The sequence below is a fragment of the Schistocerca gregaria genome, chromosome 5 (assembly GCF_023897955.1).
Source record: "Schistocerca gregaria isolate iqSchGreg1 chromosome 5, iqSchGreg1.2, whole genome shotgun sequence".
Taxonomy (NCBI): Eukaryota; Metazoa; Arthropoda; class Insecta; order Orthoptera; family Acrididae; genus Schistocerca; species Schistocerca gregaria.
The window spans coordinates 102,804,518-102,829,291 of NC_064924.1; the positions used below are offsets into that span (position 1 = coordinate 102,804,518).

General features: G+C 45.0%; 1 protein-coding gene across 1 annotated transcript in view; it reads left to right on the forward strand.

Annotated features, from left to right (window-relative positions):
* LOC126273247 (uncharacterized protein FLJ37310-like) overlaps positions 1-24,774 on the forward strand; it is a 113,425-nt gene that overhangs the window by 43,026 nt on the left and 45,625 nt on the right. The gene's annotated exons all lie outside the window — the stretch shown is intronic.

Genomic DNA, 24,774 nt, shown 5'->3' on the forward strand with positions numbered 1-24,774 from the left:
CCTGTAGGCTGCTTAAGGAGTGACTACAAATGACAAAGGACTCACCAGATCACGGGCGGATGTATTCAGTAGTGCGATAGGTGCCAACCAGCTCTTCAGTGAATACGCTGCAGCCATCGAGCAAGGAGCATTGTTCTGTATGGCCAATGTGAGTGTAAGCGAGGCCAACAAGACCATCGACCAGTGATCCATCTGTGTAGATTATTTCTGAGCCCTTAAACTCGCCAATAACAGAGAGAAAATGCAATAGGAGGACCTCAGGTGGGACTGACCCTTTGAGGCCAAGCAATAGGTCGAGCCGAAGCTGTGGTCGAGGTATGGGCCATGGAGGTCTACGGAAGCGAGCCTGCAGAAAAGATAGTAAGGGGGGAGCGTCAAGATCATGAAGAAGTGACTGGACATGGACAGTAAAAGGATTCCCAGTTCTGGGCTGCCGTTGCGGGAGATGGACTGCCGTGTTGGTGAAAAGAAGACGGTAATTTGGGTGGCGAGTTGAACTATGTGTGTGGGCAGTATAATTTGCGATGAATATTTGCCGCCGGAGCCGCAGTGGAGGAACGCCAGCTTCTACATGGAGACTGTTCATGGGGCAAGATCGAAAGGCTCCCCTAGCAAGGTGAACTCCATAGTGGTGGACAGGGTCTAGTAGACTCAGTGCAGAAGGAGCGGTTGAACCATACACCACTCTTCCGTAATCAACACGGGACTGTACAACGACTTGGTACAGCCGCAGTAGTTTACGACGATCAGCACCTAGTCGGTGTGGCTCAGGCATCGAACAATATTTAGGTGCCGCCAGAAATTGTGCTTAAGCTGACGAATTCGGGGAAGCCAACTTAAGCGGGCATCAAATACCAGTCCCAGATAGCGGTAGGTCTCCACTACGGTATGACGACGATAGAAGTGCACCACACAAGTTTTGGCGGCCGAAAACCGAAAGCCATGAGGGCCCACAGCTGCACCTTCCGTATAGCTCCCTGCAGACGGTGTTCAGCCGCAACAGTAGAAGAGGAGCGGAACGAAACGCAAACACCGGTAGCTTATAGGAGGGGAGAGTCTAACGATCCTATTCCAAGTGCAAGAACGTTGACAGCATTTAAAAGAAGTGGGACACTCAGGGCAGAGCCCTGCAGGAGCCCATTCTCTTGTGTATGGGGTGCACTATGGGAAGCACCAATGCGAACTCCGAAAGTGTGGTATGATAAAAAGTTCTCTATAAAAATCTGGAGTGGGCCCCAAAGACCCCACTCATGCCGAGCAGCGAGAATGTGGTGTCACCCAGTGGCATCGTAGGCCTTCGTAAGATCCAAAAAGACGGCGATGAGGTGTTGCCAGAAAAAGGCTGATCGAATGGCGGTCTCCAGGTACACCAAGTTGTCGATGGTGGAGCTTCCTTGGTGAAAACCGCCCTTTGAGGGAACCAGAAGGCCCTGAAACTCAAGGAGCCAACACAACTGCTGGCTCATCTCTCGTCAAGCACAGAATATCGTTGAGGCTGATGGGACAATAGCTGTCAACATGTAGCGAGTTCTTCCCAGGATTTAGCACTGGAATGATGACACTTCCCCCGCCATTGCCATGAGAATTCGCCATCGCTCCAAATGCGGTTGTAGAGAGCAAGGAGGCGTCGTTGGGAATCCGCTGACAAATGTTTCAGCATTTGCGAATAGTTGTGATCTGGGCCAGGGGATGTGTCAGCACACTTGGCAAAGGCACTGAAGAATTTGTACTCACTGAACAGCGCGTTGTAAGGCTCAGGGTAGAGTGGAGCAAAAGGCAGCTGTTGTTGCTCTGCCCTCTGTCTGAGGAGACGAAAGGTGGGATGGTAATTCTCTGACACAAAGATGCGAGCATAATGCTCGGCAAGGTGCTCTGCAATTACATCGGGATCGGCGAATACAGCTCCATTTTTGGAAATTCCAGGTACACCAGCTGGGTTCTGATAGCCATAAAGTCGGCAGAGGGGGAAGTTCCTGTTGGGACGGTGGAGACATAGCGTTCACAACACTCCTGCTACCGTCATTTGAAGAGGAGGCCAACTTGTGCGCTTGATGCCAGAGATGGATGGCGCTAATGGCGTTAAAGGGACCGCCTATGGTCTATAATGGCTGCAGCGATTTCTGCCAACCACCAAGGCACAGTCCTACGCCAAGGGGACCCGGAAGAACACGGAATTGCAGATTCCGCAGCAGAAACAAAGCCGGTGGTGATCGTGTGAACCACAACATCAATGGCGCCAGTGGAAAGAGGCTCAATAGTGCCAATGTAAGTGAACAAGTCCGATTCAGCCTTATTCATAGCCCATTTGGGGTGGGAGGGGGGGGGGGGCAAGAAGAGTGATGCTGTGGCAGTGACAGAAGTGGTCACTACTGTACGAGTTGTCATGCACACTCCATTGGACTGGTGGTGGAAGGCTAGAGCTGCAAATCAAAGGGTCGATGGCTGAGTAAGTGCCATGTGCTGCACAGAAATTGATGGAGGCACCATCATTTAATAGGGAAAGATGGAGCTGTGCCAACACATGCTCAAAGACAGTGCCTTGGCCTGTCACCACCAAGCCACCCCACAAATGGTTATGGGCATCAAAACCGTCCAGTAACAGAAAAGATGGCTGCAGTTTGGCTATCGGAGCAGCCAAGACATGTTGTGGCACATCACCATCCAGTGGAAGGCAGAAACTGCATACAGTAACAGCCTGAGGTGTCCACACCCGATCAGCCACAGTCTCTAAAGGTGTTTGAAGAAGGACACACTCGGTGTATAAAGAGTTAAGGACATAAATGCAGACGCCACCAGATACCCCCTCATACGCTGCCCTTTTCCTATAATGACCCCGATAGCCATGGAGGGCAAGCGTTTGGATCGCCGGAAACCTAGTTTCCTGGACAGAAATGCAGAAGAAAGGCGAAAGGTGAGAAATTGGTGGAGCTCGGCAAGGTGGTGGAAAAAACCGCTGTAATTCCACTGGAGAATGACATTGTCCATGGCTGAAAAGGGCATGAAGGGTCTGAGGAGGCAGATTACGCCGCTGGGTCACCTGCTGCCACCGACTGAGTACGTGTGTGTTCGACATCCACCGTGTGTGAGGTTCTGGCTAGATCTAGGTCCTCAGCGGATCCCAGAATCTTCACCTCATCCTCAGACGCAGACCTAGTAGGGAGCAGTGGGATGGGTGCCACCACAAGGTCTGGATTCTTGGGTGTTTTCTTCTTTTTCTGTTTTTCTCGCTGTGCCTTCGGTGGTTCTGGCTTCACTGTGTCAGTCTCAGGGATGGAGGAGGACCGTGAAGTCCTACAACCTGCTACCTGTGGTTGTTTCATCCACTGGTGGCTGTCGGATTTTCCACTGGTCGGAACCTGGGAAGGGAGGGACCCAAGGGACCCCTTCCTGGGGAGAGGAGCCAAACGAGACTTACGCTTTTTCGGCTGGGAAGTGGGGACTAATCTCCTTCATGTTTGGGGAAGGCGGTGTTGCTCCTGAATTAGGTGGAGCAAGAGGAACAGAGAGGGTAGTGCCCCCCGCAACCAAGGGGGCAGTTGTAGACTTATGGCTCTGAGTGCTGCTTGGACTTTGTGGTCATACTACTGTGCATTTAAATGAGCCCCCGAACGCTTAGATACTGTTGTCGGCTGGCCGTCAGTAAGAGAAGATGTGCCACGTTTCATTGCATGTCGTCCGCCCTGATGCCACCCACTCCGAACAAGGGCCCTCGCCACAGGCGCCACCCAGCCGCAACAAGGGCAAACTGGCAGGATGATCATTGTCAGGGATCCCTATGCCCCAGGGATATAGGCATCTACTTCTTGGTATACGTGCTTAGTTAACAGCGCAAGCATCAGCAGAGCAATCCCTGTGTTGTCAGGGGGCTACAGCCAACAGGGTACATGGTGGCCCCACCACAATAGACTGTCTGCCGTGCTGGATATCAGGTGCAAAGAACTCCATGGTCGTCGTCGGCGCACAAGGCAATGCTTCATAGTACACGGCTTATCCTCACCAAAGATATTGAGAATGTGAGGAACTGCAATGTGACGACGAGAAAGGGGGCTAAGTTTCTCAATGCCGATGGACACATTGCAGCAAGTAAGGCGCGCTTCCCCAATGGAATCGCTCTTCGGAATAATTTTGAAATATATGGGTCAAACCTGAGAGGGGACCATAACTTAATGGCCGAAACGAGTGAGACTACTTTCAGTCGCCTATTACGACAGGCAGGAATACCACAGGCCTAGTCTAACCCCCAGACCTGCAAGAGATCACCATAGCGCACTTCTCCTAGAAGTTATGTAGCTTCTTCCCCAAACACCAATGCCAGTTTACTGTAACGTTCGCACCCCCACATTAACGATGCAACACAGAATTATCACCGCGATTTAATACTACTGCCTCCATTCTGACTTCTCTCCAAGTGACTATCGCAACTACAGTCTCCGTTTGGAACTTCTACTGAGATAAAATTAGCGTGTTTCCGATGGACCAGTACGCAGTTTACTGTAACCCTCGCACCCTCACGTTGTCGATGCAACAAATAAATTGCAGTGCTATTGAAAACTACTGGCTCGATGATGACTTCTCTCCAAGAGACTAACGCCATTACGGTCACCGCATGGAACCACTCCTGGGAGTCATGTAGCTAGTATCCGAAGCACAAATGCCCGTCTCTTGTAAGACTCATATACTCACATTTATGATGCGACACAGAAATAGCGTCGCGACTGAAATCAAGAGGCTCCAAGACGACTTTTCTCCAAGATACTGAAGCGACTACGGTCATTGCATGGAACATCTCCTGGAAGTCCACTGGCTTGTATCCTATGCACACTGCCAGTTTACTGTACCACTCCTACCCTCATACTGACGATGTGAATCAGTAATCGGTTCACGATTAAAATCTACAGGTGCTATGCCATGTTCCCTCGAAGATACTAACACATCTAGGGTCACCGCATGGAAGCTCGTCTGGGAGGCCAATAGCATGTATTCGATGCACCACTGCCCGTTTACCATAACCCTCTCACCCTCACATAGATGATGCAACACAGAAACTGCGTCAAGATTGAATCCTACAGGCTCTAAGCCGACTTTACTCCACGCGACAACCCAGATCTGGACACCATATGAACTTTTCCTGAAGGTCAAGTAGCTTATTTCCGATGCACCATTTACTGTTTACTGTAACCCGAGTACCCTCACATTGACCATGAAACACACAAACTGCTTCACGAATAAATACTACAGGTACCATACCGACTTCGTTCCAAGACACTAATATGGCTTCGGTAAGGGTATGGAAGTTTCCTGAGCGTCAGGTAGATTGTTTCCGGTGCACCACTGGCAGTTTACTGTAGCCCTCGCATCCCCACATTGACGATGAACACACAAATTGCATAGCGATGTTAACTACAGGCTCCATGACGACATCTTTCAAAGTGACTAACGTGGAGAGGGTCAGCATATGGAACTTCTCCAGAGAGTCAAGTAGCTTGTTTCCGATGCACCAATGCCAGTTCACTGTAACCCTTCCACCATAAACTGATGATGCGAAACAGAAATTGCTTCGCTGTTAAAACTATAGGTGTCATGTCATGTTCCCTCAAAGATACTAAAGCGGCTACAGTCAGTGCAAAAATGAACTTCGACTAGGAGCCCAACTGCATGTATCCTATGAACTACTGCCCATTTACTATAAACTTCTCGACCTGACATAGACGATCTGACACAGAAATTGCGTCGAGATTGAATCCTACAGGCTCCATGCCAACTTCTCTCCAAGAGACTAATGCCGCAAAAATTACCTGTCCTGAGAGTCGGATCGTTTGTATCTTGTGTAGAACTGCCCATTTACTGTAACCTTCAAACCCTCACATTGTCAATACGACACAGAAATTTCATTGAGACCGGAAACTATATGCCGACTTCTCTCCAAGAGACAAATACGGCTAAGGTCACCACTTGAACCTCTCCTTGGAGTCCACTGGCTAGTTTTCGATGAACTCCCGCCCATTTACTGAAATTCTCGCACCCTCATATTGACATTGCGACACATAAATTGTATCACAATTGATAACTATAGGCTCCATGCCAAGTTCTTACCAAGAGACTAATGTAGCTAAGGTCACCATGTGGAACCTCTTCTGTGAGTCCAAAGCTTATACCCGATGTACCACTGCCGGTTTGCTGTAACCCTCTCCCTCACATTGGTGATGAGACACAGAAATTCATTATGGTGGAAAACTACGAGCTTCATGCCGACTTCTCTCCAACGGACTAATGATGCTACATTCAACTCATGGTACATCTCTTAGGGAACCAGTACCTTGTATCCAATGGACCACTGCCCGTTTACTGTAATTCTGGCACCCTCTCATTGACGATGCAACACAGATATTTCATAGCGATTGAAAACTACAGGCTGCATACCAATTTTTCTTTGAGAGACAACGGGCTATAGTCACCATACAGGACCTCTACTGGGAGTCCAGTAGCTTGTGGCCGATTTACCAGTGTACATTTACTGTAACCCTTGAACCCTCAAATTTACCATGCGACAAATGAATTGCAATGCAATTGGAAACTATAGACTCTATGCCGAATTCTCTCCACGAGACTAACACGATTATGGTCTTCACATCGAACCTCCTCTGAGAGTCCAGTACCTTGTATCCGATGCACCTCTAGCCGCTTACTGAAACCTTAACACCCTCATATAGACCATGTTGTTGTTGTCTTCAATCCTGAGACTGGTTTGATGCAGCTCTCCATGCTACTCTATCCTGTGCAAGCTTCTTCATCTCCCAGTACCTACTGCAACCTACATCCTTCTGAATCTGCTTAGTGTACTCATCTCTCGGTCTCACTCTACGATTTTTACCCTCCACGCTGCCCTCCAATGCTAAATCTGTGATCCCTTGATGCCTCAAAACATGTCCTACCAACCGATCCCTTCTTCTAGTCAAGTTGTGCCACAAACTTCTCTTCTCCCCAATCCCATTCAATACTTCCTCATTAGTTACGTGATCTATCCACCATATCGTCAGTATTCTTCTGTAGCACCACATTTCGAAAGCTTCTATTCTCTTCTTGTCCAAACTAGTTATCGTCCATGTTTCACTTCCATACGTGGCTACACTCCAAACAAATACTTTCAGAAACGACTTCCTGATACATAAATATATATTCGATGTTAAGAAATTTCTCTTCTTCGTAAACGCTTTCCTTGCCATTGCCAGTCTACATTTTATATCCTCTCTACTTCGACCATCATCAGTTATTTTACTTCCTAAATAGCAAAACTCCTTTACTACTTTAAGTGTCTCATTTCCTAATCTAATTCCCTCAGCATCACCCGATTTAATTTGACTACATTCCATTACCCTCGTTTTGCTTTTGATGATGTTCATCTTATATCCTCCTTTCAAGACACTGTCCATTCCGTTCAACTGCTCTACCAAGTCCTTTGCCGTCTGTGACAGCATTACAATGTCATCGGCGAACCTAAAAGTTTTTACTTCTTCTCCATGAATTTTAATACCTACTCCAAATTTTTCTTTTGTTTCCTTTACTGCTTGCTCTATATACAAATTGAATAACATCGGGGAGAGGCTACAACCCTGTCTCACTCCTTTCCCAACCACTGCTTCCCTTTCATGCCCTCGACTCTTATGACTGCCATCTGGTTTCTATACAAGACCATGCGACACAGAAATTGCATCGCGATTGAAAACTCCTTGCTGTCTTCTCACCAAGAGAATAACGCAGTTACGGTAACAGCATGGAACTCTCCTGCTTGTGCGCTATCTTGTACCCAATGCACCACTACCCTCACATTGACGATGCTACACAGTAATTGCATTACAATTGAATCCTACAGGTTTCATGCCGACTTCTTTCCAAGACGCTAAGGCGTCTGCGGTCACCGCATCGGATCTTTTCTGGGAGTCCAGTAGCTTGTGTCCGATGTACCATGCCCATTTAATGTAATACTCACACCCTCACATTGAGGATGCGACACAGTAATTGCATCCCCAGCTGAAAACTACAGGCTCCATGTCGACTTCTCAAGATACTAACTCTGCTCTGGTCACCACTTGTAACCTTATGGCGGGAGTCCAGTAGCTTGTATCTGATGCACCACTGTCCGGTTACTCTAACCCTTGCACCCTCACACTTACTAATGATAAACAGATCATATCCCATATGGTACACAGCACAAGGTAGGACACGGTTGCAGGAGCAACAAACAATACATGCCCACTTTGAAAGAACGCAATATGACAGATTTCGGTGATGTTTTACAGTAGCTCGATGTTTGGCGCGGACTTCAATGGGAGACGTTTTCGATGGTTTCCAAAACGATACTCTGTTTCGAAGTATGGCAGATAATCCAAAATGGTTCCTTGCATATGTGAAGTATACAAGCAGCAAGGCACATTCAATATATTCACTGGGCTGAGCGATGGTAATGGCATCGATGACAATACCACTACGTTAAAGCTATGAAACACGCTTTTACTGGAATTCCTTCATGAAAGAAGGTGCCGGAATATTCCATAATTTGAATGAAAAACAGGTGACAACTTGAGTAACTTAACAGTAATAACCACAGTGTCAGGAAGCGACTTTATCACGTAATAAAGAATAAAATTTTCTGGGCCATATTTAATACCAGTTAGGTTCTTTGGAGTAGGCTGCTGAAACAGCGCCACTTTTATCAATCATTTTGTGAGCTTATTCGGATTTGCTGACTGCTTGTGGCGGGTATTTTCCGCCGCAGTTTCAGATTCTTTATTTATCTCGCTCACTGCCGCACAGCTTGCCTGAGTGCGAGATCTTATGGCCGTGTTGCAAGCCAAAGGAATATAATGTAAACAAATTAACTACTGAATGAGTGGGTCGCCACTAGGATTTATCACGTATACAAGAATTCAGTTAAGTTCGGCTGATTTTCCTGTTACAACAGTGAAGCTGCACCACTATTAGCGACTTATTATGATGGTTGCATCGTGAGGCATAGTACAAGGTTTGTTGTCACTGAACAAAATGCAGTTTCAGCCGGAAATTTATTTGGACTACTGAAAAGACTATGTCGATTTTGATGTGCTGACAGTATATTGCACCCAGGGATGGTAGATATACTTATAATGATTTCAGCGTCGTCCGCCAACAGATAGCGTAGTTGTATAGCGCCATGTTTGCCGACCCTTTAATGGGGAATGCTCACAGCCAGAAGACTCAGTGTAGGGCAAATGTGTAAAGCAAACACGCAACCATGCCACGGAGATGCACTTAAGCTTTTTACAGACAAGTGAGTAATTTTGAAAGGGGTCAATATGTAGCCTTACAAGTGGGAGGATGCACCTTTAGGAGAAGTGTCACGAAAGTAGGGCGTATTGTCTCATTTGTGCAACGGTGCTGGGATAAGTGGTCACGTGAACATTCTCACATCCGCTGACGAGGTTCTGGACATCCTCGCAGTACAAACACCCCACAGGATCGTCGTATTGTAAGGGCAGCAATGGCACATCCTGCAGCTACTACATTACAGATAAGAGGGCTTCTCAACCCTGACGTGTCTGTATGAACTGTTGCGTTCTGGTTATTGTCAGTGGGAATACGGGCACGCACACCTCTAGGACGTCTTCCACTCATGCCATAGCATCGAGGTGCACAGCTGGACTGGTCACTTGGATGATGGAATGGCGCGCCGTCGTCTTGCCGGTAGAAAGTAGATTCTACCTCTGCTGTGTCCGTCCACGTCATACATCGTAGCGCCTACTGCATCGGCATCCCACTTTACGTCCAACCAACATGGATGCCTGGATCACAAGGCGTATATTCACAAGAAAAACCTACGTCGTCTGTGTTGTCAACACAAATATTTACCGGCAGCCACAACACACCACCAGGTCTACAACAACGGTCGCCAGGCACCGTTACCCGTTCGCGGAGCCTGCAGAACATCTTCACCAGAGCTAGTAGAAAACTACTTTGATATGCCAGTCACGTGATCACAAATAGTTCTGGCACATACGCCAAAAGAGCTCTATAGGGCGGCGCACTGCCGTCAAAGAGCGGTTCGACGCACCGCTTGGAAGTATAGAGAGATACCACCACGGCAGCCACGGCCACACACATCTTCTAGCTGGCCGATCTTTTGCAGATTGACGTGATATAGTCAACGAACATCTTGACATTGTAGAATTGTTTTGTTGTGATCTCTCTCCTTGAAGAGTCTAATATTTTCTAGTATTATTTGTTACTTTATATCTGTGATGATCCGCAGTTGGGATCGAGTCTGTTGTTCTTTTAGAGATTGTATTATTGTTTCGTTTTGGTGAGTCTAATAAATGTTTTCGGACGCGTTTTCCGCATTGCTATTCCGCTTGCTCAGCGTTTACAGGCGATGTCCAACCCTGACCCCTTTTAGGGTGCCTATGCACTAGTCCCACCCAGCTTTCCCACTTCTAGGGCCGTTCCCCCTTCGTTTCCCAAGCTCGACAAATCCGTAGACCCTTGGGGCAACTACGTGGCCCATCTGGAGCAACACTGTATTGCTCATGATGGCACTGGTGACGTTCAGCGTCGCGCATTTATTCTCGCCTATGTGGGTTCAGACGTTTATCACCTTGTGCAACAGTTGCATCCTGATGCAGAACCTCATTGTCTCTCGTACGAGGGGTTGACTTCTAGTCTATTGGATTATTTTGACTTTCAGGTGCACGGGGCGGCTGCACGTCTCAAGTTCTACTGTTGTCAGAAGCTTTCCGCACAGTCATACAGGGAGTGTTTTGCTATGCTGCCAGATCTCCTCCATGACTGTCATTTTTCCTGTGGCAACCACCATTGCAAGCAGTCTTACGGTTTGGCACTCATTCATGATATGATTCTTGTGCATGCCTCAGATGATACCTTACGGACTGATCTTCTGTAGCTGAAAGATCCCTCTTTAGACACCTGTTATCCGCCCTCAAGAGCAATCATTTTTCTCTGCTTCCACGCTACAGTGACCGGCGCAGGTCTTTCCTCCCATCCCCCCTCCCGCCTCACTCCGGCGACAGCGGTTCACATGGCCGCAGTTGCCGCAACAGCACCAGTGGCCCCTCATGGCACCTGTCCACCCTCCAGTACCAGGGTGCCGATCCCCACCTGCACCAACGGCGGGCGAAGCGGCAGCAGCAGCAGCAGCAACCACAACGACAACGGTTGCCCTCCTGTAGTCAGTGATTTGTCACACATCAGAGGCACGATTACCGCATATGGGGGGGTGGGGGGGTGACCGGCCTGCAGAAAGCAGGATCACAAAGCTGAGGTCTGTCGGTCTGTCGGTCGGTCGGTCGGTCGTTGATGGTCGTGGACCACACTGCTTTGGACGCCTCTGAGTCCGTGGAGGATGAGACGGACCCTCTGCCGACAATTTCCTTCGTGGAGTCGTTTTTTGCGCACACCACGGCGGCGATCACTCTGACTGTGCGGTTGGACGGCACTCCTCTCCCTTTTGATGTGGACACGGGGTCCTCCGCCTCAGTCATCGATTGGGATTGCGACCATCAGTAGGGTTCACAGTCAACTCCTCTGTTCCATACTTCCCTGATGAGCTACAGCAACTTCATCATCAAACTACAAGGGTGGTTCTTGGCTCAGGACCAGTACCTCAGTCACGATGTCACGGCCCAGGATTGGTCCTGTCCACTCCGAGGCCACCAACACATTGGGGAAGGATCTCTTTCCTTTACTGGGACATGAGATACATGACTCGGGCCCCTCGGTCCAGTCGTTGTCGGTAGGCAACCACTTGAAGCAGCTTCTGGATGGCTTCCCAGACGTATTCACTGCCACATCTAAGGGGGTCTCCGGGTTCGATGCTCATATCGAACTCCTCCCCTCGATGGTCGAAAAGTTCCAGAAGGCTCGGTTGGTACCATTTGCTGTAGGTGAAAAACAATGGCAGTTGTATGGCACTCCACTCCCTTTTGAAGTGGATACGGGATCCTCCGCCACTGTCATAGATTGGGATTCCGAGGAAAGGTTCCATGCAGTGACCGTAGCCGAATTAGTCTTCTGGAGAGAAGCCGGCATGGATCCTGTAGTTTTCAAAAGTGATGAAATTTCTTAGTGGCAACGATAATGTGCATGTCCGAAGGTTACCGTAAAGAGGCAGTGGTGGATAGGATACAAGTAACTCGACTTCCACGAGAGGTTCCATGTGTTAACCGCAGCCCCGTTAGTCTCTTGGACAGAAGTCGGCAGGGAGACTGTAGTTTTCAATCGTGATGCAATTTCTGTGTGGCAACGTCAAAGTGAAGGTGGGAGCGTTACCGTAAATGGGCAGTGGTGCATAGGATACCACTCACTCGACTTCCACGAGAGGATCCATGTGTTGACCGCAGCCGAGTTAGTCTCTTCGAGAGAAGCTGGCATGGAGCCTGTAGTTTTCAATCTCTTTGCAATTTGTATGCCGGGTCGTCAATGTGAATGTGCGAAGGTTACAGTAAACGGGCTGTGGTGCATCGGGTATAAGATGCTGGACGCCCAGGAGAGGTTCCACGCGGTTACAGTAGTCGCTTTAGTCTTTAGTAGCCGGCATGGAGACTGTAGTTTTCAATCGCGATGCAGATTCTGTGCCGGATCGTGAATGTGAGGGTGCGAGTGTACAGTAAATGGGCAATAGTGCATCGGATACAAGCCACTCGACTCCAAGAAGAGGATCCATGTGGTGATCGTAAACGCTTTAGTCTCTAGGAGAGAATTCGGCATGGGGTTTACTTGGTATGAAACACTCATCTGCCCTCAACTCCATTGAATTCAAGCCAAATGTCCTCTATGCTTAGGTAGTTTAAGGAGTGAAGACATTCTTAGGAAGCCAACTGTGAAATTTGGTTTGCAATTTTGTGTAAACAGATTTTCGTTAATTTTGGTGGTACTGGATTCTCAGATATTCAGTCTAGAACGATCGTAATCGGTATAGCTCCCATGACTGTCTTTGCTCAGGATTCTTTGTTGCTAAGACGTCTAATATGTTACCGGAACTGTTTACACATGAAACCTGAACTATCGGAATTTCGATAACAAAGTTCTCTATCACGTAAAACCCATTATTTGCAGCATTTTGCATTGAGGTTTGCTGAGCATAATTACATGAGTTGACTCTACACTTATAGTATGATTTCCAGGTCCCATCTGTATTCTCAGTGTGTGGCTATTGTGAACAAAAATACCGGTTTCAGAGATTCGATCCCTGGAAAGGGAGCTCCTGCACTGAGTGGGCAGAGTGGACTAAACTTCTCTCATTGTTGCTAAATGGGTGACGGTCTGGGCCGCCTACGCTGGCCTCGAAGGAAAGTGATTTTACCAGGATTGTTGGTGGTTTCCTACAGCTGTCGGTAATATATCTCGAAGCCCTAACCGAAAGCAGTTCCTTGCTTACTGTTACTGAAACGTGGAAGTAGCCGATCTAAGTGTTCCAAACTCTGCTCTCCCAGAATCTTCAGTGTCAAAATAATATCGTGGAACTGTTTAGAAACTCGTTAAAGTCGAAGTCGCAGGTGAGGTGGGGTAATCTTGGCCTCTGTGGGGCGGAGCTGGTGAATCGATAGTGATGCGTCAGCAATGAGCGACGCACTTTGCTCAGCAAAGTTTGTCTTCTGTGATGGAAAGGTGAAAATGTTGTCAAGTAAGTTTCCCGTGAAGGAGCGTAATTGGCTCAGTGGTTTACTGGTTTTAGTAGGCAAGTGTGCGATTCAGCTGGCGTAGACGTTCTCTCTAGTAAGAGACATGAGACTTCTACTGTAGGTATTATTTAATAAATGAGACGTACTTGATGTGGTCTAACAGAAGACAACCACTAATCCTTCACATCGACCAAACAGCTTCGAACGTTGTTTATTGGAGAGTTAACGTATCTTATATTTCAAGTCAAGCATGTAAAACCTTTGTAGCTGAAGATGCAAAATCCTAATTATGATTCAAGATAGGCTAGTTTTTCGCGGATCTCATTGTTTACGACGTCTTACCTCTTGAATAATGTGCCTTACAATGATATAATTTTGCTGAAACATTCAAATCTGTACGGAGATACTGTCTCCAAAATGGACTGCTAAGGAGTTATTAGTAAAAGGGTAATTAATTAAAACGTCACATTTGATGTGGCAATTTTACTGCATAAACAGCAAAAATGAGTAAGAGATTTTTTTTCGTTTCATTATTTTGTGGCGTGTGTCAGCGATAAATATTTTCTGAAAGTCTTGGAGTTACATGTGAAGTTTTTTATGAAGTCGTTAAAAAAGTGCTCTCACTTCAAGTACTGGATGAATATAGTCTGAGTAATTGCAGGCCATGAGTTACGGTGCCTCAAAACACACAAAGTCTGTTCAAAAAGTATCCACAATTTTGTATTTTCGCGGATTGTGTTGGTCTTATTCATGCAATTTTTCGTTTTTGTGTTGGTAAGAATGTCTCAAACGTATCTGTATTCTGCTAACAATATTGGACTTTTAGTCTGTCGTCTCTTATCAAAAGTATTATGTGTTTCCTTACGAGTGGCAGCTATTGATTTGTTCTTAGGGAGGCTCAGAGAATTTGCATTTAATTTTGCTATAAAAATGTAATAAAATGTAACAAAGTTTTAGAAATCTTGAATATTGCTTTTGGAGCGTCTGCTCTGAGTAAAACAAGCGTTCAAGCGTTTACAGGACGGCAGTGGAGAAGCTGAAGATGAACATCCGGGACGATACAGCACATCAACAATCTATGAAAACGTGTTTAAAACGTGAAATAAATAATTGTAACGATCACCGAATTACAATCAGAGAAGTAGCTGATGATATTCGCGTGTCAAGTAGCTCATACCCTGAAATATTTTCGGATGTTTTTGGCATGAAACGTGTGACAGTAATGTTTGTGCCGAAGACACTGAAAGCAGAGCAAAAACAGCGGCAAGTTGCTTAGAAGTCGCTAAACGTTGCAGAACGCAGAACTACTGAAACATTCAATAACAGGTGAAGAAATACGGGTGTGCGGATATATCATCGAAACTAAGGTTACTCTTCCCGCTAAAAGAGCTAGGTGCGGTACTGAAGACTGACTTTCAGAAGTGTTTCGCGGATTAGAAGAAGCGCTGACGAGGGTATGACATCTAATGAGGATTACTTCGAAGGAGGTGACATTAACTGTAGTCGAATAAAGAAGAAATAAACAAAAGTTTCAGATCCTTTTTGAACACTCCTTGTATACATACAGTTTCTAGCTCTAATATTTATGTTAATGCGTTAAACCTTTAACGTGCGATCGTAGGTCTTAATGAGTATATTTTGTCAGCATTCTAAACATTAAAATTCGCATTTAGGGCACATCCTACGACACTACAACGTCATTGGAACAATAGCAGAAGGATCTATTGAGAGAAGGAATCGTCTGGGGCGACCAGGGATATCACACATGCAACAAATCGTGAGTAACATTGGATGTAACACATACGTGGAAATGAATAGGAAGGCACACAGAAGAGAGGAATGGCGCTTTGCTGTAAACCAACCTCAGGCTTGAACACTAAAAGAAGAAGAAGAAGCCACCAGATGGACAACGTGCAACAGAGATTAGGTGACCGTACACCGACTTAGCCGTTTACAAATAAACTTTCTATTTGTTGTCATATAAAGTTGAAGTGTGGTGTCTTCTTATTTGACTTAAGACTCTTATCCTATATTGTTGTTATGGCCGGGTGTTCCTGGACAGCAATTGCAGATTGTGTAGGGACTTCTGTCTGTGTTCATTTTGCAATCTAATGGTTGCAGTCTCTGAATCTATTGAGATGGCGACAAAACAAGAATAGCGTACATGTGGCTGACAATGTTAATTTCGTATCGTGGGACAGATCCAGGCCGTTGACTCTTATTTATACCTGTTTAATATAGCAGCAGTGCAGAGAATTTGTCTGTGCCCACTAAAAATCATTTCCTCTCAGATCGGCGGAGCCGTGCGTGGCACGTTATTGTCAACATCTTAAGTTCTGCAACATTTCGGCGATTGTTGCATGGGGTGTCGTACTGCACAACATCCTTTGCAACATTCGCCGAAACGCTGGAGAATTTTACGTATAGATAATGACGTTACATACCATGAAGGATTTTGCTGTACGTGGCTGATGGTACCCTGCACCGCTATTAGTCGTTTGCTTTCTTGTTCCACTCAGAGTGTTCAACATCTATGTGTTGCTACGATTACAGTCGAAACGGTGGTGGCTGCGTGTTCTGTGGTTGGGATACCTGTATGGGACGGCTAATTGAGGAGACATTCAGAAGAAGAACCATCACTGAAGTTCAGTAGATATGTATTTTCTGTTCTTGAGCATAAGTAGATATACAAGAAGAGAGTCTACACAAACCGTTCACGTCCTGCTGCTATAGTCCTAGTGCTAATTGCGTAGAGACGGAACGCTAAAATGCAAAGTTTTATGTCATTTGTAAGTAGACTACCGAGTTCGGTTCACCTGTGATTGACGTCGAGGGAACCGTCTGTAAGTGCTTCCTACGCTAGGTTCTTAATTTTTCCTCCTTCCACAAAGGTGGGGACATGCGCCCAAACCGGCTTGACAGGTTTCCCAGACCGTCACGAAATTACTCGATGTGTGCCGGTCTCCCTTCCTTTCTTGCCACGAGGGAGGTTTCCTTGCCCTTTTTGACATACAAAGCATTACCAATTGTCACCTGTCAATACTTTTTCTTTGCCAGTATGGTGCCCTGCTTGAATGCGTTTCCAGAGTGTTCCGAACCTAGAAGCCTGCTGCATAAAGAGTACCCACTGGTGAAAAATAACAAACACTTGCTTATAGCAGGCGTGATATAACTCAAAACAATGGTTCAAATGGCTCTGAGCACTATGGGACTGAACATCTGAGGTGATCAGTCTCTAGAACATAGAATCACTTAACCCTAAATAATCTAAGGACATCAAACACGTCCACGCGCGAGGCAGGATTCAAACTTGCGACCGTAGCGGTCGCGCGGTTCCTGACTGAAGCGCCTAGAACCTCTCGGCACAGCGGCCGGCGTGATATAACTGCGTCAGTGGAAATCACGATATGACCAGCAGATGTACACCTTTTAACTGCTGTCACCAGCAGCTCCAGCCAGGAGACACCACTGTGCAGTTCCGGGGAAGGAATTGTACTTGGTGGGACTGTTTGTCCATCCGTATCAGTTCAGGCATCTGTTTCACCTTTCGGTATCTCCCACATTAACACTGGCGGTTGTAGGCCCAAATCACAACAGGGCTCTGCTGTATAGTCATTTCTACTTGCCGCTATGCAAGTAAAAATCTGTATTGGTATTTAAAGACAAGTCGTTATTTAACGCTGTTACCAAAAATCTCGAAAAGTTCTTCAGCGATTTACATAAGATTTTTACACAACACTCTAATAACCGCTGGGCGAGGCATAGGAACACATTGTTTTTAAAAAAATATATACCATTTGCATTTAAACATATGCTACATAAAGGGGAAACGTTATTTCCAAAAGTCTCGAGAAGTTCTAGACGAATTTATATCAGATTTTTACATTATACACTCAGAAATGTAAATATACATACCATAAACACGGAAACGGTTATGGCAAAAACCTCGAAAAGTTCTTGATCCATTTACATCAAACCTTTACACCATACTCTAATAAACAACTGAATACGGGAAAAGATATCGAAATTGGTTGAATGACTTCTTCAGATTTCTCCACGATATCCTAGTAAACAATCACTTTGTAATCCAATCCGTTGTTGTTGTCCAGAGACTGGTTTGATGCAGCTATCCATGATACTCTATCATGTGCAAGCTTGTTTATCTCTCAGTACCTACTGAAACCTACATCCATCTAAATCTGTTTAGTGTATTCATCTCTTCGTCTCCCTCTACGATTTTTACGCTCCACTTTGCCCTCCAATACTAAAATGGTGTTCCCTTGATGCCTCAGAATTTGTCCTAACAAGCGATCCCTTCTTCTAGACAAGTTGTGCCGCAAATTTCTCTTCTCCCCAATTCTATTCAATACATCCTCTTTATTTATGTGTTCTACCCATCTAATCTTCAGCATTCTTCTGTAGCACCACATTCCGAAAGCTTCTATTCTCTTATTGTCTAAACTATTTATCGTCCGCGTTTCACTTGCATACATGGCTACACTCCATACAAATACTTTCAGAAACGACTTCCTGACAGTTAAATCTATACTCGATGAAAAATTACTCTTCTTCAGAAACGCTTTCCTTGCCATTGCCAGTCGACATTTTATTTCCTCTCATCAGTTATTTTGTTCCCCAAATAACAAAACTCATTTACTACTTTACTTGTCTCATTTCCTAATCTGATTTCCTTAGCATCACCCGATTTAATTCGACTACATTCCATTATCTTCGTTTTGCTTTTGTTGATGTTCATCTTATATCCTCCTTTCAAGACAATGTCCATTCCGTTCAACTGTTCTTCCAGGTCCTTTGCTGTCTCTGACAGAATTACAATGTCATCGGCGAAAGTAAATGGTTTTATTTCTTCTCCATGGATTTTAATTCCTACTTCGAATTTTTCTTTTGTTTCCTTTACTGCTTGTTCAATATACAGATTGAATAACATCGGGGATAGGCTACAACCCTGTCTCACTCTCTTCCCAACCACTGATCCCCTTTCGTGCCCCTCGGTTCTTATAATTGCCATTTGGTTTCTGTACAAACTGTAAATAGCCTTTGGCTCCCTGTATTTTACCCCTTGCACCTTCAGAATTTGGAAGAGAGTGTTCCAGTCAACATTGTCAAAAGATTTCTCTAAATCTACAAATGCTAGAAACGTAGGTTTACCTTTCCTTTATCTGTTTTCTAATATAATTCGTAGGGTCTGTATTGCCTCACGTGTTCCAACATTTCTACGGAACCCAAACTGATCTACCCCGTGGTCGGCTTCTACCAGTTTTTCCATCCGTCTGTAAAGAATTCGTGTTACCATTTTGGATCCGTGGCTAATTAAACTGATAGTTCGGTAATTTTCACATCAGCCACACCTGCTCTCTTTGGAATTATTATATTCTTTTTGAAATCTGATGGCATTTCGCCTGTCCCACACATCTTGCTCACCAGGCGGTAGATTTTTGTTGCGTCTGGCTTTCCCAAGGTTATCAGTACTTCTAATGGAATGTTATCTTCTCCCGGGGCCTTGCTTCGACTTGGGTCTTTCAATGCTCTGCCAAACTCTTCACCCAATATCATATCTCCCATTTAATTTTCATCTACATCCTCTTCCATTTCCATAATATTGTCCTCAAGAACATCGCCTTTGTATAGACCCTCTACATACTCCTTCCACCTTTCTGCTTTCCCTTATTTGCTTAGAACTGGGTGTTCATCAGAGCTCTTGATATTCATCCAAGTGGTTTTCTTTTCTCCAAAGATCTACTTCATTTTCCTGTAGACAGTATCTATCTTACCACAAGTGATATACGCCTCTACATCCTTACATTTGTGCTCTAGCCATCCCTGCTTAGCATTTTTGTACTTCCTGTCGATCTCATTTTTGAGACGTTTGTCTTCCTTTTTGCCTGCTTCATTTACTTACCCCCCATTCCATATTCACCTACCACTTTTCCTTCTCTTCCTTTTCCTACTATCGAATTTCATTCACCCATAACTATCAAATTTTCGTCTCCCTTCACTATCTGAATAATTTCTTTTATCTCATCATACATTTCATCAATCTCTTCGTCATCTGCGGAGCTAGTTCGCATATAAACTGTTACTACTGTGGTTAGCGTGGGCTTCGTATGTATCTTGGCCACAATAATGCGTTGACTATGTTGTTTGTTGTACCTTACCAACATTCCCATTTTTTATTCATTATTAAACCTACTCCTGCATTACTCCTATTTGGATTTGTATTTATAACCCTGTATTAATCTGACCATAATTCTTGTTCCTCCTGCCACCGAACTTCACTAATTTCCACTATATCTAACTTTAGCCTATCCATTTCCCTGTTTGAACTTTCTATCCGTGTGATTCTGACATTCCACTCTCAGACCCGTAGAACGCCAGTTTTTTTTTTCTCCTGATAACATCTTCCTCCTGAGTGGTCCCCGCCAGGAGATCCGAATGGGAGACTATTTTACCTCCGGAATAAAGCTGACCTCGGGAAGAATTACGGCTATAGTTTTCCCTTACTTTCAGCCGTTCGCAGTACCGGCACAGCAAGGCCATTTTGGTTAGTGTTACAAGGCCAGATCCGTCAATCATCCAGACTGTTGCCGCTGCAGCTACTGAAAAGGCTACTGCCCCTCTTCAGGAACCACACGTTTGTCTGGCCTACTGTATGGCTATCTCTATGGCTGAGGCATGTAAGCCTGCCCAACAATGGCAAGGTCCATGGTTCATTACTCGTATACAAATGATTGCTCCAATCTACCCATTAATTTTAAGCGACTTCAATTCCCAATCAAGGTTTCGATGAGAGTAAACAGGGCTCAACATCAGCGAGAGGGGGGGGGGGGGGGAAGAAGAGGTGATCAGGGGGGAGGGGGTAATCGACGTAGGAAGGGAAAAGCAGGAGAAGAATGAAAAGTGGGGGAGGAAGTATAGAGAAATAGGGAGGAGATGGACAGAGGTAGGGGGGAGAAAGAGATGAACAGAGTGAGGGGTGGGAAGGATATATGGACGGATATACGACTCCCATACACATTTAGCAACTGCAAAGCATAGAAGGTTTCGCTAGTGAATTAGAATGACAGAAATTTTTACTGTTAGAGTTACAGATGTATATAATGGCCTTTCGACACATTATTCACCAGCTTGGTGCGGGAAGGCTGTTTGGTGATGTGAACTTTGATTCCTACACATCATTCTCAAGAATATCCATTCAGGCCCTTCTTTTGCTCAGAATCGCATGTAGTTCCCAGTGTCACAGAAGCTGTCAGCGGTAGTGTTTTGCGCGAACAGTGGAACCGCAGTCAGTATTAATCAGGCAGTAATGAAGTCGAGCCGGCGAGGCGTAAAGCCGCAGGTAGGCGGAGGTTCCGGCCAAGTTGTGGCTTCACCGGGGCAGCGGCCAGCCGGAAAGGTATTTACCTGTCCATCTGCCGCGACGGAGTTTCCCGGCGAGGCGACCAAGTTGGCGGCGGCCCGCCGGGTCAGCTGCGAGCAGCCCTTATCAGCTTAGCGGCGCCCCCTCCACCCCCCCCCCCCCACCAACAACCGCCTCCTACCCGAGAAGACGGCCCTTGTCGGCGGAAGGCGGGTGGGGGCGGGAATGGCCCAGCATCTGCCTCTCCTCCTGCGTCAGCACCCCTGGAGTACGTACGGAACGCCTAAACGCGGGACTACGCGAAACAGAGTGAGAAAAAACTACATTATTCTGAAACTAGCTGAAAAATAACCGCTTCTCTTGAGCTTTTCATTTGTTTTCTGACAACGCTTAATGTTGCTCGTGAACAAAAGAGAAAATCGTAAAATGAACAGTCAAAGAAATCGTAAAATATTAGTATCTCATCCTCAAAAATACTCTTAAATAGTCACAAATTCTTAGTTACAAATTTTTTAAACATTTATTGTGGTGAAATCTTCAAATTGTAGATTCGTCTTGTAGCTCCTAATCCACGTTTATTGTGGAATCAAGATATAACCTTTCTCGCGATTCTGAATCGCGCTTTCAGGTCAAATCTCGCTGGAAAATAACAATCCATTAAACCTCCTAATGTTCTGCGAGGTACGTACCGCGGCATCAGTTGCAGTGGACGTTGAATAGTCCGTCAACAGCCTTATATAAATATGGGTTATCACTGAGCAATATTCTTATTTGGACAAGTTTTGTTTAATTGTGCATAGATTAAGCTGCAGTTGCTCACAATGAAAATTTCTATGATAAAAAATCTGTTTAAGTATTCAACACACTAGAATACAACCTACCTTTAACAATTCAGTATCACTTAAATTTAGTTTATTTCGTGTCACTCTCACTTCTTTCTCCGCTCTAGCCGTGCGGTCCGCCACTGCCTGTATATACCCTTTGGAGCTACAATGTATCCCCGTCACAACACCATAATGGAACATTGGAGAAGATCCTGGAAAATCCTGTTACATTCTGAAGCATTATCCAACTTTCTGGAAAAATTTTGAACAGTGTAGGAGATTCTAGAACCTGGTGGGAAATTCTATAACATTCTGGAACATTCTACAATATTCACCAACACTCTCAAACAATCTACAAGGAACTATCTGGTCTATCTAAACCACTGTATCACTAGATTCCCAGCTACACCATCTGCTTCCAACAACAAGTCCATTGGTGCCATGTGATCATTTGACACGATTGTCTATGGATTTACCCTTGGAGTCCCAAACGGTAACCTTCTTCAGCGATGCAGAAGAGCTACCAGATCGTAGAACCATGACAGGCCTGCAGGTGTGGATTGCGAAGTTATAACGGCACACAGGGACAAACGACGGTTACATTTATCATATAATATTGGTTACGTAAAACTTTCCACACAAGTATTTTGGTTAATCCGGTGTCTCTTTGGCCTCTTTTTACGTGGGTGCCGAAAAAGAGTGCGTCTTTGACTATAAAGGGTAGATGCCTGCAGTCCAGTTATCAAGAGACCTTCCAGTTTGTGTTCCAGTCCCTTACTGCAGACATAGAAACACAGAACCACTCTTTTTTCCTTTTCTTCTCGTCATTTGGTCTGGGTGGACGCCACACTACAGGCCTCCAAGTTCGTCGAAGAATATTTCACTCAATGTTTTTATCATAGATGTCAGCCAGTCCTCCGTCCGAACATGCTGAGCTACGTTGATGACTACCACTAGACCGCCGGCTCCAACGTGTAGACTGCAGAAACATATTGTATTAGCAACATATACCACAAATACTAAATATGTTACCACTACCTTGAAAACTTAGTGGGATTATTGGTTTGACACTTGAGTTGGTTCATTCATAAACATCTCAGTTTTGTGTTTAACATTGCATTCATATTGAGTTCTTTATCTTGCAAAGAGCAAAATGTAAACCACATTCTTTGAAATAAATGTTTATGATTATATATATTAATATCGACACGTATGAGCATAAGAAATTATGTCAAAATATATGTTTTGGTGGTGTGGGTGTGGGTGTAGTAGAAGTAGTTCGTGTTTTTGTTGTTAGTATAGTAGTATCAGCATTAGCAGTAGTAGTAGTAATAGCAGTTTTTGATGACGCTGTTACTGTCGTATTCAGTCGGAAGACTAGTTTGATGCAATACCCATGTTACACTATACTGTGTAAGTCTCCTCTCTGCATAAGTACCTGCTTACCATATTGAATCCTTGCTCACCCTCTTCAATTTGTACCTTCTACACTCCCTCCGCTACCAAACTGCTTGATGCCTCAGGATGTGTCCTATAAACCAATCCCTTCTTTTACCCATTTTGTGCCATAAATTTCTTTTTTCCTCAATCCGATTTAGTATCCTCACTAAGTTATCGGTCTCCCCATATAAACTTCACCATTCGTCTTAGCATCATATGTCAAAGCTTCTATCTTCTCTTTGCCTAACGTCCATTCTTTACTTTCATAAAAGTTTACACTCCACACAAATTCCTTCAGAAAAGACTTCCCACCACTTAAATTTAACGACTGGTCCTGTCGGAGGTTCGGGTACTCCCTCGGGCATGGGTGTGTGTGTTTGTCTTTAGGATAGTTTAGGTTAAGTAGTGTGTAAGCTTAGGGACTGATGACCTTAGCAGTTAAGTCCCGTAAGATTTTACACACAGTTGAACATTTTTGAACTTAAATTTATGTTAGAAGCTACCAGATTCCCCTCTTTTTAAAGTTTTCTTGCTGTTGCTGGTGTTCATTTATAATGTCCCTAATTCAGCCATCACCAATTACTTTACTGTCCAAATAGCAAATCTAATCTACTGCATTTAGAGTCAAGTTTACTCATCTTACTGTCTTGCTGTAGCTTGATTTGATTGGACTACATTCTAGCCGGCCGAAGCCGCCGAGTGGTTCTAGGCGCTACAGTCTGGAACCGCGCGACCGCTACGGTCGCAGGTTCGAGTCCTGCCTCGGGCATGGATGTGTGTGATGTCCTTAGGTTAGTTAGGTTTAAGTAGTTCTTAGTGCTAGGGGACTGACGACCTCAGCAGTCCCATAGTGCTCAGAGCCATTTGAAATATTTGATTAGATTCTATGTCTTTGTCTATGAGAGAATTACCATGTCACAGGCAAATAGTAAAGTTTTTATTCCTTCTTCTTGAAATTTTGCTCGCTTTCCAAATTTCTCATTGGTTTTCTACACAGCTTGCTCAATGTACTTATAGAATAATATCGGTGATAGGCTACGATACAGGGTCATTCCCTTCCCAAAAGTAATGGATTCCTTTCGGGTACTTCTAATCTTACAACTGGTCTGGCTTCTGCAAAACTTGTGAATAACGTTTCGGTGTCTGTATTTTGTCCTTGCTATATAAGATTTCGAAGTGTTCACATTGCCAAAACCTTTCTTCTAAGATGAGTCATGGAGGCAATACTGACTCGTATGTTCCTACATTTCTCTGAAACCAAAAATGATCTTTCCCAATGTCGGGCTCTACCACTTTTTTTCCTTCCTTCTGAAAGTAATTCATGTCAATATTTTTCAATCATGACTTTGTACACTGGTAGTTCAGTAGTATTCACACTTATCAATACCTCCCTTCATTGGTATTGAAATTTTTGCATTCTTGGAGAAATCCGAGGGTATTTCTCTTGTCTCAAATCTTTTGCACA